General features: G+C 41.3%; 1 pseudogene across 1 annotated transcript; it reads left to right on the top strand.

Moving 5' to 3' along the window:
* Window positions 1–1,108: 1,108 nt before the first annotated feature.
* On the top strand, window positions 1,109–18,520 carry LOC144628634 (A disintegrin and metalloproteinase with thrombospondin motifs 6-like; annotated as a pseudogene). The gene is made up of 23 exons (XR_013566274.1): window positions 1,109–1,303; window positions 1,399–1,465; window positions 2,450–2,784; window positions 3,344–3,530; window positions 4,470–4,636; window positions 5,274–5,357; window positions 5,504–5,628; window positions 7,076–7,131; window positions 7,408–7,513; window positions 8,314–8,448; window positions 9,197–9,347; window positions 9,864–9,959; window positions 10,460–10,608; window positions 10,881–10,944; window positions 11,042–11,147; window positions 11,418–11,548; window positions 12,601–12,724; window positions 13,149–13,235; window positions 13,718–13,884; window positions 14,347–14,535; window positions 14,958–15,168; window positions 16,222–16,399; window positions 16,804–18,520. The product of XR_013566274.1 is annotated as an A disintegrin and metalloproteinase with thrombospondin motifs 6-like (transcript).
* The last annotated feature ends 1,910 nt before the right edge of the window (window positions 18,521–20,430 follow it).

Here is a 20,430-nt window from a genome sequence, read left to right as displayed (position 1 = left end):
GCGAAATGTGCCACAGTGGCTATTCTTAGGTAGGCCTACGGGTAATCTGGTCGGGGGGGGGGAGGGGGGAGGCAAGGGGTAGGAGGTACACTGTTTGTTTTCTTTGCGTTGGCTTCTTTAAAACGTCTAAAAATACTTTGTAAAAGATTGAGATCTGGCAAGATGAAGCAGTGTTTTGTCATTTTGAGTCAATTGACGATCGATTCTCGGAAAGCATACTGTGTACTTAAAAAGTGGGGGTTGGCGGCTACTAACGTTACCAGAACGCGGGAAACGTACATTCTTCTAAGGTCTTCTAACGGTGCAGTATATTTTGAAATTGAGACATTTAATTAAGCTAAAGTTTCGCCGGCAAACAAAAGAAATGACAATGATTGATTTGTTATAATCCAAAAGCAATACAATGTACTTTTAATTTAGGCTAATGTTAAAATGATGCGTCGTTCTGCCTGAGGGATAAATCGACAAACAAATCGTCAGTGTTAATCTATTCCGGTTTGTATTTTTAGACGTTGTTCGAGATTGACGTCCCAATCAGGTCAAATGCACAGATCCGGTAGCTACATCATAATAAAAAATAATCTTCATAATTTTGAGTGACGGCTACGAATGCTCTAAACTCTGTTTTCAAAAGGACCTCTGTTCTTGCGTGAATTATGAATATGAAAACCTGTTGACACGGCTACATATTCATTATTGCATTCTGTAACATGCATATTAATTCACAAGGAAACAACATCTTTCAGATCGTTTTTCACTGAGAATGTTTTCATAAAACAGCGGTTGTCCCAGCTTGCAAATTCCAACGATTTAACGAACTCCGCGTTTCTAACTGATTCTAACCGCCACTACATTGTCTCTACGAAGTTTTTGTACACAATTTATAGACCGTGATAATTTGGGTATTACTCAACCAGGCAATAAATTGAATACAATGGCCAAAAATGAACGAAAGCAAACTATGAAAGGCGTTTTTAGAATTGAACAATGCCCGAAGGCAATCACATTAACAGAACCCAGCCAAGCGAAAACAATCATAACGTTAATATCTTAATAACCAGTCAAACAACACCGCTATTTCGTATAAATAACAGTCCCAGCTAGACTTCTAACGGTCAAAATCAGAATAAAACAGCGTACACTAAGCAATATAACTCATTTACGACTTTGAACTGTGGAGAAAGGATCTGCTTCCATAGCAAACAATATCGAAATGAAACGCTCAAAAATGCTGTTAACAACGTCCATTATTTTCAGCTTCTTCACTTTGTATATCAAATACACATGTGCAAGGTCATACAAGGTAAAATAATATTATTAATATCCAGTCTGACTCCCATGTTGTTACAGTTAGCATTTTTGCATTTACAGCGTTTTTACATTTTTTTCTCGAAATAGGAAATCCATCATTTACTGACCGATGATGAAAGAGAGGAGATTTTTGGACACCCATTTGTAGAAAATGGTAAGAGATACTGGAGATATAATACGAAAACATTGCTACGTAGTTTTAATGTGCCGAACACCGTCTCTTTATTAAGTCATTGTTTAACCTCTTGAAGTCAAATATCAATTTACCTCATCTCAACTCAAGGGAGGAAAATTCAACAATAAAAAACATTCTTACAATGCTAATTTAACTTCCTCTATACAGTTTTAACTAGAATTTTGTTTTAATTTCATTGAAGAGGTAGCAATGAAAAAATGAATAAGTACGTATACAATGCACTGAATTTCTAGCAAAACTGAAAAAAACTTAAATCCACGTCTAATCGGTCGACTCGTTTTCCCCGCCAGAGAAACGTCAGCGGCATCCGCAAGGAAAGTTAACGGCTTTAGCTAATCCACCAATAGTAGTACGAGAAAGTTAAACACGTGACTAAGCAGTTAATTTTCTCTGTAAGGTCCGTTTGTAGACTTTGCACATGATAATGAGAATGACAGTTGTTGCGTGTCGTCAGTAACCGCCAGCATTCCGTTGCATATAATGTCTATAATCATAGGATTAGATGTCTAAATCAGACACCGCTTGCATGTCACGGTCCGCCGTCCACACCACATGACGTCCGCCGTTACCGTTAAATATTTTCGTTCATAGATCAACCGTGAAATTTCGGTTTAAATACACACAAAAATTTAAAATAGAATATTCAAGCGTGAAATGCATGTCTTGCCATTGAAAGAAATGAAAACACAAAATTCGCATAAAATTGTCCCGGGCTTTGATTTTAAGATGGATAAAATACTCCTTATTTTGTTAATACTTTACTTTTGTTTATTTGAAATAACATAATGGAAAACTAAGAGATTATTTTGATAAAGGTTGTACAGCTTTCTGGGCTAAGGTTGTAGTTCATCTCGTCTCGTTTGTTCGGGCTCAAATCACCAGCCAAGAATATTAACTCTGAATAAAACTAACTCTATTTACTTGTTTCTTTTGTACCCACAGTTCCAGAGTACGACGTCTCACACCCAGTCCAAATTGACGCGGCAGGTAGATTCTTGTCACGTGACCTGGCCAATGGCAACGCTCGTCGTAAGAGAGATGTCGGTAGCGAGGGCTTCAAGGAGCCTGTCTTCTTCAAGCTGTCCGCCTTCGGTCAAGATTTCCATTTGAACGTCACCATTAACGGTGAGCTTTTCTCGCCCAATATTGAGGTTGAGATTCGCAGTAACGGCTCGTCGGAATTCCATTATGAAATTGACCACTGCCATTACCTTGGTCAGCTGCTTCCCGCAGAGGGGAAAGGAAACAAAGTAGCGGTCAGCAACTGCGATGGACTGGTAAGGAGTGTTTTAGATTGAAGTCACAAATGGCCTAGCCTGCGTTGCTATGGTTGCAGACGAACTAAACCCCGATATAGTCCGGGATTTAGTTCGTTTGCGACGTAGGCTACATATGGCCCAGCTTGAAAAAAAAAAAAAAATAGAGGGGAGCATAAAATGCGTCGTCCGTATTCCATCTCATTTTTTCCCTTCAACCTTATTCATTTACACAGTTTAGAAATTATAATTATAATTCAGGTTTTAATGTCATAAACTCTACATGTGATTAGTTTTAGCAGTTACTTTTTATAGACAATTTTTTGCATTTCTAAGAATTTTTATTCTATCATTGTAACTAGTTTTATCAATAATTTTTTATAGACAATCTATTATATTTATTGTATTTCTTTTTCTTTGTCTCTGAAAAGGCCCCATGGGGAGGTCAGTGACAATAAAAGTTGTTTTGTATTGTATTGTTTTTAGCACTCAACGGTCAAATGTTTTCTGTCATATCGTGGGAAAAAGGGGAAATTAAACGCAACTCATTCTTCGTCTCCTTTTTCAACAATTTCCACAGAAAGGTTTGATTCGCACGCCACAAGACGTTTTCATGGTCCATCCTCTACCTGACCGACTGAAACTGGGGAAGAACAACACCCGAGCCCACGTTATACACAGGAGGTCTTTAGCGCCCATGCATGCGCAGTCTCTTAAGGACGCCCTTGAAGAAGAGAAAAGATCTGACAGCTGGTGCGGAGTCGAAGGTATAATAAGAACTTTCTACTGACACATCTTTCATATATGACTGTACGTGTCTTTGGGTAATTACGCGATTTGGGGTTTGAGTTTACTGTGCTGTATCTTTACTTTAACCATCAACCAATGGGATCAAGCGGAACCAAAACCTAGGCCTGGGCTCTGCCCGTCTTCCCGCACTTGGAAACAGTTGACATGATTTCGTGCCTTCTGCGCTGGTTGACAGGTTTCTTCGCTAGTGGCACTGATAGACAGATATGTCCCTACGCTTGACATTGGCTGACATATTTTCCAGCGCGTGGCACTGGTTTTCTTTTTCTTTTTTTTATCGCTTAGCACCGCTTGACATGTTTTCCCGCGCTTTATACACCCGGTTATCATATTTTCCCGCGCTTACAACCGCTTGACATCCAGGATATGCATGTTTTCCTGTGCTTGGCGTTAATAGTTGTTATGTGTTCATGCGCTTCAGTCTGTCGCAAGGTTTTTTTGACTGTGAATTTTGATTGAAATAATTATTTGGGTCATTCATTCCCAGGGTCTATTCGTGTTTGCTGAGATTGACCAGGAAAACTATTTGATTTTGCTGTCTCCACAGTGGGTCAGTTTAAAACTGCCTTTGGCGTGGGTGGTGGTGGTAGGGTAGGGGGGGGGGGGGTGAAAGGAATTTTCTATCTTTAGAACTGGCATTAGCCTTTTGGCATAAGCTCTATGATAATGACCATCTAGTTTCTCCTTCAAACATTAATAGAAAGGCAAGCGTTCCGGGCATATAAGGGAATAAGGCAATAAATGTAATTGTGTGATAAGACGTGTGAGATGTTTTGCGTAACAGCTAGACTGGCCGTGAGTTTCAAAGGCAAAAACTGTTGTTTTATATCATTTCCCTGTTTGTCATGCTAAAAGTCAGCTTGGTGATAAACTTCTTGTTTTGTTTTATTTCCTAGGCGGATCAGCAGTTGAGCAGTCCGACGAAAGCGAGTCTCACATGAATATTCCGCGCTCAGCGAACCGTAAGAGGACGATCGAGTCTATGATTGTGGTGGAGAAAATGATGACAAAGTTCTATGGTGTTCCTCAAATCAAGAAATATGTGCCGACTATTGTCAACATGGTATGATAAACAAATAGAACGTGTATAAAGCCCTGGCCAAACTGGTAACGCAAGTTGACGCAAGTAGTCGCAAGTAGTCGCAAGTTGAACTTGCGTACAGACTTGCGTTGGCTGGCCAAACGGACTCGCAACTGGGGTTTACTCGCAAGTGCAAGTTTTCAAAAAAGCCATATCAACGCTAATGCGCGCGCTGCGATTAAGTACTTGAAGAACAGCACTTGCGTTGACTTGTGTTGGGTGGCCAAACGTAAAAAAACTTGCGTTGACTAGCGTGAAAATTTGATCACGACCAAAGTGAACGCAATTCAGCGCAAGTGCACGCAAGTCCTTGCCAAATCGAGAAGCAAGTGAATGCAAGTTCAAAAAAATTGCGTTCACTTGCGTCTCCGTTTCGCCAGGCTTTAAGGCCAAGGGGTATTCCCCGAAAGTTTAAATGGGGAGGGGGGGGGGGGGGGGGGGGGGGCTGCGCGGCCAACTGTTGAAACCCTTACCTTATTTCAGACCAAAATATGCGATTTTCCCTACTCTATTTCAGAGCTTGGATCCAAGATTCGATCCCCCATTTCAGAACAAGCCCTCCTCAGGAACAGATTCATTAGCGTTTGCGTTATTAAACATCGTTTAATTTATTTTCTAGGCGCATGGACTTCTGGCAGACGCTTCCATTGGAGCAAATGTTAAATACATCATACAGAAGCTCTTGATTTTGGAAGAAGATATGGTAAGTTTAATACTGCACGCATGACCTTCGTAGAAAGGCATAAAAAATTGGGAATCTATTCGTTCTATCCATAATTGTGTTATTATTTATATAATTTTAACGTAATCTTTTCTGCTTTGTATTTTCGCCCTTTATTTGCCAAACAGCCCGGTCTTGTGATAAGTACGCATGCAGCTGGCACGTTGTCAAGTTTCTGTAAATGGACAACGGGACAAAACGTAGCAGATGACAAAAATGGCCGTCACTTTGACCATGCAGCTCTCATCTCCAAGTAAGAAATTAGTTCTAGGTTTTGACTTTTTAAGGAGGCGGCGTGGCCTAATGGTTAGGGTATAGGGTGCTGGACTTGTAACCGAGGCCCCGCTGCCTGGTACCCCGGCGCCGGTGGCCGCGGGGGCGGTAGGCGGGAAAACGGGAGCGCGGGGGTTGACGGTCGGGAGCGGTCCCCAACGCCACACCGTCACGTCGTCCCACACGCGCGTACCGCTCGGCCTCCTCCCCCTTTTGGTCCCCCTCTCCCCTCCCTTCCCTCCCCATTTAAGGTCACAATATCTTCGCCCTCTCTTCCTGTGGCCCTTCTATCGTTCTCTTCTTCCTCCTTCGCCCTCTCCCTCTTTTTTCTCTCCCCTCTCTTCGTTCTTTCTCCTCCTCCTTTCGCTGCTCCCCTCCGCTCCCTCTGTGCCCCCCTTGCGGCTCGGCGGTGCGTTGTCGGCGGGGCGCAGGCCGGGGGGCGCCCGTCGGGGCTGCGGCGGTGGTCTTGCGTAGTTTTCGGTCGCGGGGTTCCCAACCTCCGGCCTCGGGTCTGGGACGGTCGCCGGCCTCCGGGGCCTGTGTCCGTCTCACTTTTTCTCCGCTCGTCGCCTTGCCCGCGGTCCGGCTGCCGGGGCCCCCCCCCTCCCACTTTCTCCTTTTTTCGCCCTCCTCCGCCGCTCCCTCACTCTCTCGACGGGTTCCGGAGTGTCGCGGGCAGCGCGGCCCGCCTTCGCGGGCTCGTCGCTTCGGGCGCTCGCGGGGCGGGGGGCCGGGGGTCGGCTCGGCCCCCTCCCTCCGGCGGGGGCTGGCCGGGTCCCGCATCGTCGCGCCCGCCTCGTCTGGTTTTCCCGGGGCGCGGGTGCAATTTGCGCGTCGCGCTGCGCCTCGCCGGTCTGTTGTGAGCTGCTTTGGGCCCGCAGTGTTGTTGTGATTTTCTGGCTCCCTGCTGGCGTCGTCTCGACGTTGGTGGCGTGCTCTCAAGTTTTGTTGTTTGATATTTGTCTTTGCAGTGTCCTCACGCGGCTATCATTGATACTTGTATTTATTTATTTGTCTATTTATTTTATTTAACTAACCGTCATATAGATTAGTAGAAACTCAGTCGTGTTCCATTGCCGGGGAATCCGCGAATTGGATTGGTCTTCCCATTGTTTACTATCTTAACAATTAGACGGGAAACTGGAGGTTTCTATTTAAAAAAAAACACTTTGACTTAACTTTTTGTTGAATAGATCGGCCTCTGGGTTATGCTAAAACAACTAATATAACCTCGAGTTTGCTGTCTAATTGTTAATAAGACCGCGCTGACGTAGCTAATCAGATTGCGAATTTGCCTAAAAGGTAGTCACCGGATGGGTTACGCTAAAAAGTTACTATCCAGTGTGTGGATACACAATAACAAAAAATGGCCTCCTTTATTCTGCAAGCTGAAATGTCAGTATATTATTCTAAACTTTCTTCTACAGGTACAATTTTTGTAGAAGCAAGCAAAAGAATGCACAGGATTGTGGAACAATACTGGGTGAGTCGACTGAAAAGTTTTTCACCCACGCATAATATACAAGTGAATGAAGTTTTGTCTGAAATTTAAATTATTTTTAGCCTCTACTTAGTTATTGAAATCGTTTGTTTTCTCTTTCTCTCTCTTTTTTCATAAGCTAAAAATAAACTGATGCTATAATAAAATAATCTTGTTCGTTCCATTTCTGCTCTACCTTTCTCTTTACTTAATCCTCTCATCATATATGCTATAGAAGAGCAAAGAAATTTAATTTGTTTCTTTACTGTACGTCTCCAGGATTAGCTGACTTGAAGGGAATGTGCAAACAAGACACGAGTTGTACTCTGAACAAAGATACAGGACTGGGAACTGCGTTCACACTAGCTCATGAAACAGCTCACAAGTGAGTCACAGTGCATCAAATGGAGTGTTGTTTTATTCCTCAATAAGGTAACTTATTGGTGCACTTTTAAAGCTGGATATTTTTTTTCAGCACAAGTGCAGTTTTATGCTGCGAGGTTCCGCCTCGAGGTTCAAACCCTCCCCTGTTATGTACCATTTTTGGAAGAAAAGTAACCATTTTATAAAACAAACTTCCGTAGAAGATGGTACCCCTATCTCATACCTACAGTAAAAATACTGCGCACTTTTTATGAACTTATGACTTGAGCAACTCCTTAAAATACAATTGAGCAACGATGAACTAATCGTTAGGTGCGTTTGTTCGATAATTTTGAAAGGATCTTTTAAAATCCTAAATAACAGTTTTCCCTACCCTTTTCCTATACTTCAACTCGTGAATTCCTCCCGGGGGGGGGGCCCTGGGGGGCTCGTCGTCTCGCTGGGTTTTCGGGTCTCCTGGTGTCCCCCTGCCTTCTTGTCCCCTCCGTTCGGGTGGCTGCCCGCCCGTGTCTCTGGGGTTCTCCCGCTCCCTCCCTTGGTCCCCGGCTTCCTACTTATTTATATACCTCTAGTCTGAAAAACGTGCCCTTTCGGGCGGAGTCTCCCCGTATAGTCAGCTATATAGAGTACCCCGAGACTTGAATTATATATTAATTAATAGAAAATGTAACTTGATAAAAAAAACTTGAAAAAAAAATCATTGGTAGTAATGCCTAGCTTCAAATGAATCTGACTTGAGAAGCCGTTCAGAAACTGGCCACAAATCGTAATAATCTGTAAATGCTTTTTTTTCTATACTAGTTTGGGCGCCGAACACGACGGGGAAAGCAATAAGTGTAATGATGGTGTTTACATAATGGCTACCAGAGCCAGTGGTAAAGCAACGGCATTTGATTGGTCGCCGTGTAGCAGGAATTATGTAACAAAGTTTTTACAGTAAGTGTTGATACAGAGAAGAGTTTTCTAGCACGGTAACAATTGAAGATTTACTGCAGAGTAGGCTTTCTTGATTTCTTCAGCCATCGAAATCATAGCTGTTCTCAGCCTCTCTATTTTTAAACGCAAAAGAACGCAAGAGAAACTCCCATCCCTCGCGTCTTCCATTTTTGCACTGGCGTCCAGTTCTCTCGCGACTCTCTTCCCACGTTCAGCGATCGAATAGCCTGCGTTGCTGAGCCGGACTTGTCACAAAACTGTCTGCGACGCAGGCTACGATCAAAGAAAAATACGAGGAAAAAGAGGGCTGTGAACAGTATATCGGGATCAAATTGAGCTTACAGCCACAAAAATTTTGTTTCTTAAACAGTAGTCACGCGTTTAAGATATGCGATTAATGAAGAATTTATCGAAAAACGAAAGCGAAAATACCACGCAGAGTTGTGGGAGAGAAACCGGGGACAATGTCCCCTAGTTGGGACAATACACAATTAAAAAATAAAATAAGAAAAACAAAGAAAAATAATCTGCCAATTACAAGCAAAATTATACTTGCTATCTAAAGTTTCAAAAGTTAACGTAAAGCAAGTAAAACCATTAATATTATTCTGGAAATTCGTTTTAAAGTTAACGTTTTTAAAGGAGCTTGAATACGCTGATTGAACTGCAAAATCTGAGAATTGGATCCGATACATTTCAAAGAGCGGCTTTTCACAATCTGAAATGTTTGTAATTTGATTTATTTTAGGACTAAACAATCTGGATGTCTTAACGACGATGCAAAGAACAGTGTCATAATGCCGACAGTTTTACCGGGAAAGCTCTATGACGGAAACGATCAGTGTGTGCGCATGTTCGGTGCCGGATCACGAGTCTGTGACCTCCCGGATTTAAAGCTGGTAAAGTCATGGCTGGGAAATAGACGCTCTACCCCTTGGCCGGGCAACCTCGTTCCCAGGGTCTCTCTCTCCCCGCCCCCAAGAGCGAGAGAAGAGAGAGACCCTGGGAACGAGGTTGTGGGCCGGGTTGATCAAACCACGACCAAGATTAGGTTGATTTTTGATTTTAGCTCTTTAACTTTTCAGTGAGGTTTTTTGTTTATGTCGTTTAGTTTTGCCGTCCACTTGACTTAAAATCCACAAAACATAAGCAATGTAAATATTTTTGTACAAGAAAAATGGAAATCTCTATCAACTTTAAAATACTGGGTTAGTGTTTCGAGCAACACGGCCCTGAGCTACAGGGGACTCATGAGAGCTAGGACATGTAACTAGGTGTAAACGTGACAAACTTCGCGCAAACTGCTAGGATTAGATTTTGCCAAAAACAGTATATGTTTCTCCGACTGGCTCCGCAAAACTTCAAATCTATTATCAGATGACCTGGTAACTGAAGCCACGTCTTTCTTTCAACAGAAAATGTGCGTCAATTTACATTGTGAAAAACCTGATGGTTACTGCTCCTCAAACGATGAGCCGGCTGCAGATGGAACAAAATGCGGCGATAATAAGGTAAATAAACATCAAGAAAAGAGGTATACACAATTTTCATTAGAAGGGTTTTCACTTGAGTGTCGAAAGTAATTTGCGTTTGCTTTCGTTTTGCATTACAACGCTCAGTGATTGGTTTAAAAATCTCGCGCCACGTTCTCGACCAATCAGAACTAAAACAAAACCAATCGTGACTCGCTCACCCGCGTTTTCCCGCGCTTCGCGTCAGCTACATGTATTTGCTTCGAGTTTTGATTGGTTCACTGGATTGTCTGTGTGGTTTGTGATTGGCCAGAGTAATTACTTTGGTTTTGGTTTTACGACACTCAATTGAAAACTGCTCTAGGCACCCTCCCCTCTCCATCAAACATCATTTAGAAAAGAAATCGAAAAGTTATAATTATATGTGATTAAAATTAGTTAAATGACACGTTGTCGCTTTCAAGATTTTATAACTGTTTTGCAATTCTTAAAGAGAAATAACTTTCAGCTTCAATCTAATTATTCCTAATTTTTACTAGTGGTGTCGCCGGGGCCTTTGTGTTCCTGTTAAAAGCAAAGGATACGTGGACGTGGATGGAAACTGGGGGGCCTGGAAAGCCTGGAGCCCATGCTACCCGTCCTGTGGGGAAGGAATTAGCAAGAGAGTGCGCGAGTGCGACAATCCTGCGTAAGTATTACAAAGTCACAATACTGTAGCCTAATGGACAGTGTTATTAAATATGTGTCGTAAAATCAACAAATTTTAATCCTTGTGCTTGTGCTTGCGGCAAGTACAAGCACAAACATCAAAATGCAATGCGCTTGTGCTTTTGCTTTAAACGAAGCTGTTATCCTTGCGCTTGTGCTTGCGCTTGTGCTTGTGTCGCTAGTGAAAGCCAGGCTTAATAAAATACAATTGCAAAATTTGAAAAGCAAATTCCTTTTATCAATTATTTCTAGACCCAAACGAGGAGGGAAACAATGCGAAGGAAAAGGAGCGGAATACAAGTTCTGTAACAATGCGGTAATTATTATAACTCTTCCCTGTCTGATGTAATTCAGTAGTAGGACTTCGATCCAGGTGATGTTTCTAATAACAATTGGTTGTATTACTCTTGTAGAAATGTACAACAAATCCTAGAATGGAACAGTGTATGAGCAACAGGAACGTTGATTTCGGAGGAGGGAGAAAATATGACTGGATTTACGACCCATATTACGCATCAGGTTTGTGCAGGATGTTTTAGTCTGTTTCTGCTGTTTCCCAGAAACATAGATGGGTTTGAAGACCTCAGGCAGGGGTGGCAGAGTGGTGAAGTCGACTGGGGAAACGAAACACCAGACCTTGATGAATGTAGCTTATCTCACACCGACTATGTCTCAGCCTGCTTGGCAGTCGTTGAAAGAGGAGGGAGAGAGGAAAACGAGAATTTTATGAACATCTAAAAAGCCTCCGCGTTATGTTATGAAAATTAATTTTCTGGGTACTGTTTTTAGGTAGTGGCAAGTGTGTCCTGAGCTGTGCCACAAGGCAAGGAGATACCACAACCTTTGGAAATGTTAAGGATGGAACTCCATGCACTGACAAGCCGAATAGTGGTGTCTGTATTAACGGAGAGTGCAAGAAGGTATTTTAACATGGCGTGCAAGGTTGCCTGCGAATAGGCTGTCCACCTGGGGAGTAGATGGATGAAAGATTGAGGCTTCTTCTCTTGCTCTCCTTGTGGGGCTTCTCCCCTCGCCCCCCCCTCCCCTCCTCTCTCCCCCGCGCCCTCCTCCCTGCCCCCGGGCGCGACTTTGCGTCTTCCCGGACCACGTCTCCCGTCGGGGGCCGTTGGCCGCCGCGCTCCCTGCCGCGCCCGGGGCGCGTGTGGCCCCTCTCGCGCTGCCTCCCCGCCTCTCCCGCTCTCCTCCTGTGTCTGGGGGGCTACTGGGGACTGGGACGGGGGTCCGGGACTCCCCCCCCCTGTCTCTCGTCCTCTCTCTCCGTTCGTCCTGCGGAGGGGGCTACGCTCAACAGTGGAATAGGATCGTGTATATACAGTAGAACCCCGGTAACTCGAACTCGGATAACTCGAACAATCCTGCTAACTCGAACATACTTCCATTTCCCGTTGGATTTGGACTCACTTTTCAGACATTTTTACTCGGTTAACTCGAACTCGGATACCTCGAAAACCCCGCTAACTCGAACTAAATTTCGTTTCCCTTGATCAAAATTTGGGTCAAATTTAACCCGATAACTCGAATTCCGGTTCTTGCAACTCGCCACGGTTGCCCATTGATTAGAGCAACGAACAGATCACGTATTTGACAGCCTTTTTCCACTCTTATCCTAAGAATTTATGATCGTGTTAGAGTTTCTGACGAGATAAGTTTAATTTCCACTGTACTTTGTACTGAAGTGCTGAAAAATCAGTAAACTATTAATTATTAACCTGGCAAATTAAATATTCAATCCAACCCAATAACTCGAAACCCCGCTAACTCGAACGGTTTTTCGTTTCCCTTCAGAGTTCGAGTTACCGGGGTTCTACTGTATTTTCCATTTACTGATAATTGATAATTGTAAGTAGGTTTTTGGATTTTCGCGCGCAAATAACAAACTATCCGAGACACAAAACGTCGGATCTCTTTAAAACTATTTAATCAGCATGGAATTTTTCGAATATTTTTGCAGACTGTAGGAGGCGGTAATCAAGGTAACGGACCTAAACCAGGAAAAAAGCCGAAACCGAACAAGCGACCAACGCCCAGTAGTCAAGTAAAGAAGTTTACGTACGATCAAACACCCGGATCTGGGGGTAAGTAAGCAACAATAATAAAACATTTGGACAACGTTAAATTTTAATATATAGTGCGTCATATTTTCCCCTAGTCATAAAAACGGCCATTGTTTAGGGCGTCAGGCAACGCCTATTCAGGATATTGCGTGGCAGCTCACGGCTGGGAAGAAGTTCGTTTTCGACTGAAGGTCTAGCAGTTAATGGAACTAACATTTATTGGTTATGAAATGAGTCTGAATTGACCTAGCCGTACATCCACAACTAAATCACTAACATATTGCTAACCGCCGGAGATGGCCTCCTCTGTAAGCCTGGTGGTTTCGTGGAGGTCTCCTCGCCCTACATAACTGTTAAATTTGTGATAATATTAATTTTGAAGTGGCTAATAAATGATGATAATGATGATGATGATGATGATGCTGATGATAATTTTCCGTTTTAGACGACTACTATGTGGTGATCGCCACCCTGCCGGTCGGGGCAAGAAATATAAAGATTGAAGAAGCAACCGCCTCAGATAACAACTTGCGTGAGTACTACTACGCTAGACGTGTTCTTTAAAGCGTTTTTTTATTTTCTATCAAGAGAAAGGGTGGGCACTGTTTCTGGCACACGTAACGGTCATTACGTGTCCAAAAACCCAATTTGTGGTCAAACTATCGCTTATATTTTTGGTTTAATCTTCACCTATCGTGAGAAATTATATACATCCCATCTTACCTTCTTGCTCAAAGTCAGGAGCAGGGGCTCATAATCGATGACCTCGCGTTGTTCGTAGACAGTCTCTTCTTGTCTTCCCTGGGAACGAGGTAGAGCTACAATAGCACAATCTTAAATCGTCACTTAGCTTACCGCCAACAATTTCGGTAAAAATCAATTTCAGCGACTTTAAATTCCAGTGTTGTTCTTAACCGGATATTAAAGTACGAACGTAATCGTGCCAAAATAGCATACAATTTGCAAGAGGAAACTAAAAATGATTCTACATGACTGGGTGCTATTTCTTTTCAGTGCTGGAGGATACAGACTACAATTATATTATTGATTACGATACGTACCTCGCTGATTTTGGCCCAAAGAGTTTCAAAGGAGCTGGAACTACTTTTGTGTTCAAGAAACAAAATCAGAAAGAAAGTATTACTGCTCGAGGACCTCTGAAAAAAAGTGTAACATTAATGGTGAGTACCAACTTGAACTAAGCAGAGAGACGCGGCGGCTATTTCTATTTCTCCACCGCTTTCTCTACAGCAGGCAACGCAAGCTCAGTTTTTTGTCTTTTATTCTGCACCTTATACCTGATGATTGTTTTGCAATAAAACCGAAATATTGTTATTTTCTCCTAAGTGTATTTCATTGGCTTGAATATCTAGTCATGAATTTACTCGGAATGTCCTTCCTATTAACTTTGAATCGTCAACCGAAATAAGATTACTAAGATAGAAAAACTTTAATGCAATAAAATGTAAAACAAGGGTAGTTATAAGATTCAGCAGGATAATATGGCAGGTTCGAAGAACGAACTGAAGTATTAGGCCAAATTTCTCAAAATTGCCATATTCGCGCGTTTGAACGTATCCTAAAAAGCACTGTCAGATGTGGTTGGGGTCGATTTTAAGTTCAATTTTCTGACCTCTCCGCAGTACGAGAAGGTGAATGAGTGGGATCAATACAAAGTGAATTACGAATACGTCAAACCTGGTGCCCAGTCTACAAGGAGTCTCAGCGTCGTACAGCGACTTCCCAGAACTTTTCCGTGAAATTTACGAAGTGGACAAAGAGCATAGAGAAGCTGACGAACGAAGTGAAGATGCTGAAGAGCCAAAAGTGAGGTAAGGATACAAACGTTTGATACTGGGAGCTAATGCTAGGAATTATTAAATAAGGTATTTATTTAATGTCATCGCCTTAAATCAATGAAAGGCTTTAAGGCCAAGTGTCCTAGCCTTCAAAAGAGCAGTTTTTGTGCCCTGTTTGCGTATCTGGCCTTTACCCTGGAGTAGCAAAGCGAAGAGGATTGGGACGAGAGATTTACACTAATCCCAGCCCTCGAGCCTCTTTTTTCTTTAAAGATTTAAAAAGGCAGCACGATAGAATTACATACAAAATGGTGCAAATGCTTTCACTGGCTACAAACTTCGGTGGATGTAAGCGAGAAAAAAAGCACAAAGATAAAGGCGTGCCGCATTCCTTTTAGGCGCCGGATTCTTTGTTATGACTCATCATGTGTGGTTTTTAATTACATCCATTCCAGGTGGGAGGTTGGTATATGGACAGACTGCACAAAGAGCTGCAATGACGGTGAACACGGTGTAAGGACACGAGAGGTATTCTGTGTGGAAGATTCTCAAGGCGTTGAGTTGGAATTAAAAGATAGTGAATGTAAGGAACCTAAACCAGCCACCCATGAGACTTGTGGAGAACAGCCGTGCCCTGCAGAGTGGTACACGGTGCAGGCTGGCCAGGTAAACACACTTTATTTGGGTATGATGGTTCTTTTTCATTTGACCCTTTCAGTTACAAACTTGATACCGGAAGAGACCCAATGAGAAAAAATCTTTGGAGGAACTGAATCTTGTAGTTGTTTCAGTCCGTTCGCATCTGCTTAGTTTTTCGTTTGTTTGTTCTGATTCTTTAAAAAAAAAAAAAAAAAAAAAAATTAAAAAATTAATTTAAAATAAAAAAAAAAAAAAAAAAAGATTGGGGCGCTCCATAAAAAAAAAAAAAAAAAAAAAAAAAAAAAAAAAAAAAAAAAAAAAAAAAAAAAAAAAGGGAAAAAAAAAAAAAAAAAAAAAAAAAAAAAAAAAAAAAAAAAAAAAAAAAAAAAAAAAAAAAAAAAACGGGAAAAAAACGGGGTACAGGGAAGGAATAATTTCCCTGATGAACAGCATTGTTCTGATTCAGAACGCTATATACACAAACCAGCCCATTACATTTGAAAGGGTTGAGGATACCCGTCGTCTTGTTTAGGGGTGTCAATTACGGATTTTGGTCTTACTGCAGAGAGTATTCCGGGCAAAACGTCTACATTTTTAGCCTTCAAGGTCTCGCTTTTGGGGTTGCACGTGAAGAAAAAAAAATACATCGTCATACTGTGTTGGCGGTCAGACTGATCACGCATAAAAAATGGTGGTCTCTGTTAGGCGTCAGAAAACGTTTCAGCCACGTTCACATTGGTCTCCTTTAGGGGCTTAATCTAATTTTCCGACGAGCACCCCCGTCTCTTCCATATGAGAATCCCCACCGGGGTTGGAGGTTGGGTTTTGGGGCGCAGACGTCTCCTAAAAGATTTCCTGGCACAAGCTACTGTTAAAACGGCCATCACGCTGATTATAAGACGGGTCTAGAGATTTGTGCCTGTGTTTTGTCCGTGCTTCAATTGCTCTTGCTTGTGTAATTCCCGCGCTTGCAACCAGGGATGGGAGAGGAATGACATGGCTTTGGTTTTAGGACTGCTAGAGACACGCCTTTCTAATCAGTTCCTATGTATTGTTTTTTTACGCCCTTCTTGTTTATAGTGCTCAACCTCATGCGGTCCTGGCGTCCAACCTCTGTCGGTAGAGTGCGTCAGAATTAACTCATCTGGGGAGACTAAGACGGTTGATGCAAAGGAATGTACTGAAATCATGCCACCCACCCATGTGGCGTGTAACGTGGAAAATCCTTGTGAGAATCAGCTGGAAGCTGAAGATTAAGGTAAAGTCAGATGTATTAATAACTCTTTAACGCGCAGCTACTAAATTTCATTTCTTTAGTTGATTGTAACATAGTAAATGGTTTGAACCCAAAAGTATCAGTAGTTCTTATAGTGTGAGAGTAGTTTAAATCCTTCTCACGAGAGATAAATAGTGAAAAATGATTTGCCTTACTACTGCCATTGTTTTCTATGTCTGAACTGTGATTTAATTTTATCTTAAAAAAAAACTATTTTTAAACAATGTTAAACTTTTATTTTTTTTTTTTTTTTAACTATTTTAATTTTGTGTTTTATATGATTTTCGAAGAGGCTAAACTAGAAAAGACTCTTTATATAAATTCTACTTGTAAACATTCATATTTTGTCTGTATGTACTGACCATAGTTCTTGTATATATCCACAGAAGCAGATTGAAGGAAGAAGTGGGGCAGCGGAGAAAACTATTTCAAAAAATGACCTTCCCTGGGTTCACAGTGAAACCTACTTTTTTTGGCATGTTTAGTGGCATGTTTTTATTTTTAAACTTCTCGGTTGGTTTCGCTTCAGTGAAGTGTTTCGCTGTCTCATCTATTTTGTAAAAATATAAATATAGTTATAGAAAAATTTTTAAGTCATTTTTCAAGAAGTGTACTTTTTTAGAAACTCTGTGGTTGGGTTGTATAGAAATCAACAGTTGAGGTGAATTTCCATATGATTGTAGGCAACCGCTACGACCACGAGATCTTTCGTTGACTTTTGCTTTTAGAGCAGTTTTCAATTGAGTGCCGTAAAACCAAAACCAAAGTAATCACTCTGGCCAATCACAAGGACACAGACACTCCAGTGAACCAATCAAAATTCGAAGCAAATACATGTAGCTGGCAGAAAGCGCGGGAAAACGTGCGCGAGCGAGTCACGATTGGTTTTGGTTTTACTTCTGATTGGCTGAGAAAGTGGCGCGGGATTTTTAAGCCAATCACTAAGCGTAGTAATGCAAAACCAAAGCAAACGCAATTTACTTTCGACACTCAAGTGAAAACTGCTCTAGTGTGCATGTAATTTGCTGTATTTGGGGAAAAGGATCTATATAGCGAAGGCAGCAAAAACAAAAGCAAAAGCGCAAGCATAAATGAGAAAGACGAACACTCGCGTTCTTTTTATGACGTCCTCACTAATTACTCCGACAAGAAGAATAAACAGTTACGGTTTTCTTGTGCTTATGCTTATGTTTATGTTGCAGTGGATTCTAGTAAGACCAGCATTGCAAGAATGAGTGCCTTCGTTCTTCTACTGCATTTTGTAGTGATATAAAGAAACCAGCTTTATGCGCGCATCAATTTAATGTTTGTATAGCTTGAGAAAAAATCTCCGAAAATAAGCCCTAGGTTTTATATTTATTCAACGTCCCTTTCAGGTGAGGTTATTCGGGAGGCTTATATACGGGGGGAGGGGAGGGTGTGGGCTTACTTTTTGAGGGGTTTATTTCCGGGCGGGGTAGCGAATAGCCCACACGCAGTCGTTCTTAGGGGCGATCGTGTTTCACTCCTCCTCCTTCGTGGGGAGGAGTGAAACACGATCGCCCCTAAGAACAAATACAATAAAAAACTGCAATATCACAGCGACAAACCGATGAGTGGTGCCGGATCTATTGAAGACCTGGATCGGTAACTTAGTTAAAATGTAAAATATAGACGGCAAACTGATCCTGACGGCTAAAGCGGTCAAAAATAAACAGAGTGGATAAAAAGAAAGAAAACTAGAATATATTGAAACAAACTTTGCCCTATATTTCGGTTTGCAAAACAAACCTTCCTCAGGGGCTGGGCGGAAAATGAAAAGTGAGAAAAGAACGACTGCGTGGGAGGCTAGGTAGCGAAGGGCTTATTTTCGGAATTTTATGGTACGTTTACTCGAGAAGCGTTGTAATTAGCAGCAATACCAATATATAAAAAGATAGAATCAGTTTTTATTGCCGATAAAGGACAAGTCGTGTAATTTTCTTTTGTACAGTTAATTAGAAAAGTAGCTTAGAGGAGCTAACATCCTTTTATAAGCAGCCAAAACAGTGAACACGGTTCGTTTGGATCTGTTTCGATGGAAAAGTGTTATTTCACTGATTAAATGATGTGTTTACTATACAATGTCAGTTTTTTTACCTTGTGTCTGCTTTGTTCTGTTGTTCTTGAATGCTCCTGCAGATCATAAAAACAAATATATGACAATATGAATAAGAAAAAGAATTCACATTTCTTGTGAACTTGGGTATGAACTAAGATAAATTGTAACATTGCTTGTATATTTATTGATAATAGAGGGATAGGATGTGAATCATTCCTGAGATTTTAACGGTTTTGAAAACCTTCTAAATCAGGTTTTCCATTGTGAGGAAATGACCAATTGTTACAACAGAGGAACAAAAGCAAGGCATGTTGAAAGAAATCTTTTCTTCGTGTTTATCCACGCCTTTTCAATTAGTTTTTCTCGTTTGGACGCGTGCTAGTTTATTTCATCTTGGTTCTCCGCGCAAACTAAATGTTTTTATAACAGTGAAGCGATTAAAGAGGTCACGTTTTGGTCTCAGGTACTTTTATGATCCTTAACAGCGATCGATTTTGTTATTGAGCCAGTCTAGCTATAATCGGTTAAACTAAGTCTGTTAGGGTTGCGCGGATCGAATTAAAGACAAAACACCCCTTCGTATTTCAATCTGAATTAGAGCCCATGACTGATGTTAGCAAAAAAAAAACTCTAATGTCGCAACGCCGATGTGACATTAGAGCTTTTTTTCTAAGGCCTATTACCGGTTTCTTTCTGTGCTTTTCCCTTCTTTTGTCTTTTCTTGATTCAAACAGCTGAAACAGCTTTCGTGATTCCGTGAAAAAGAGTAATTAGGTACAAATTTTCCGTTAATGGAAAATCTCTTTAAAGCTTCCTTTTCGCGCGGTGGGTGCCAGCAGGCCTGCGGCATGAACGTGATGCGGCATCAGCGTAAACTCTTCTGGAAAGCGCCTTCAAGTTTCAGGCATGCAGTGATTCTAAAAGCTGAAAAACACGGTGCATCACGTACGCATACGTTGAAAACCATGATGCTTTTAAAACAAAACGGGCTGCCTCGAGGCTGCCGTACTCGGTTTCAGTTTGAACTTGATAATATCGATAAATGACGGAAGCAATCATTATTGCAGGGGCAGCCAAATTTAAAGACTGACATGAAAATGACGAAAGGTATAAAGTGCTTTAGGACGGTCTTTTGCAAGGATCTATGAAACAGCATTTTTTGCATCGGCAAATGTCAGAACGTGTTTGGCTTTCATCATCTGACCTTTAAGACCGGACTTGTATCTTTGTAGCTAGTAATTTACAAGTATGAAATGTCAAATCACTAATTCATTTCGCCCCTTCCACGTAAAATTGGCATTTATACAGATGCGCGGTTTTGACTGCTTTTAAGGCAAAGTTTTATATTCAGTTCACATGATGTTTGTGTTAAATCAAGAGTTCATATAATATGTTTTCTCTCATAGGAGTGTGGATAAGAAACAAAGTAATAAGAGCTGAATTTAGGAGCTTAACGGATTTCGTTATTCTCGTAATGGTGCTTAGATATTAGCACTTTCTTATTATTAAAAACTATTGAAAAAAATTCATGCATGTAAGATAGGTTAAATTAAAGACTATTATAGTGTAAAGATTTGATGGTTTTTTTTGCTAAATCCTGTTTCAAAAACGTATTCGGATTACATGACACCATACTCTGCAAGCAGAGTTCTCTTTGTGAAGGGACTCTACTTGCAGTTTAATAATATCACTGCTTTTACAAAAATCCTTAAATTTTCTTAAGTTAAGTGGCTAGTACAAACCAACGATACCTCATTGATTAAGCCATTTAACATTTTAAGACAGATAAGATATTTAAGTATATTCTATCGGCCACAGGTAAAATGCAGCTATTCATAGCTTTTAACTTGTATTTTTGGATCCTATTTTGATGTTTTCGCCCACGCTTACGAAGCTGGTTTTCTATTTAAGTTAAATAAAATAAATGTGGGAC

This window comes from Oculina patagonica, chromosome 1 (assembly GCF_052425735.1).
Source record: "Oculina patagonica isolate OP01 chromosome 1, crgOcupat, whole genome shotgun sequence".
Lineage (NCBI taxonomy): Eukaryota > Metazoa > Cnidaria > Anthozoa > Scleractinia > Oculinidae > Oculina > Oculina patagonica.
This window is presented reverse-complemented; position numbering and strand designations above follow the sequence as displayed.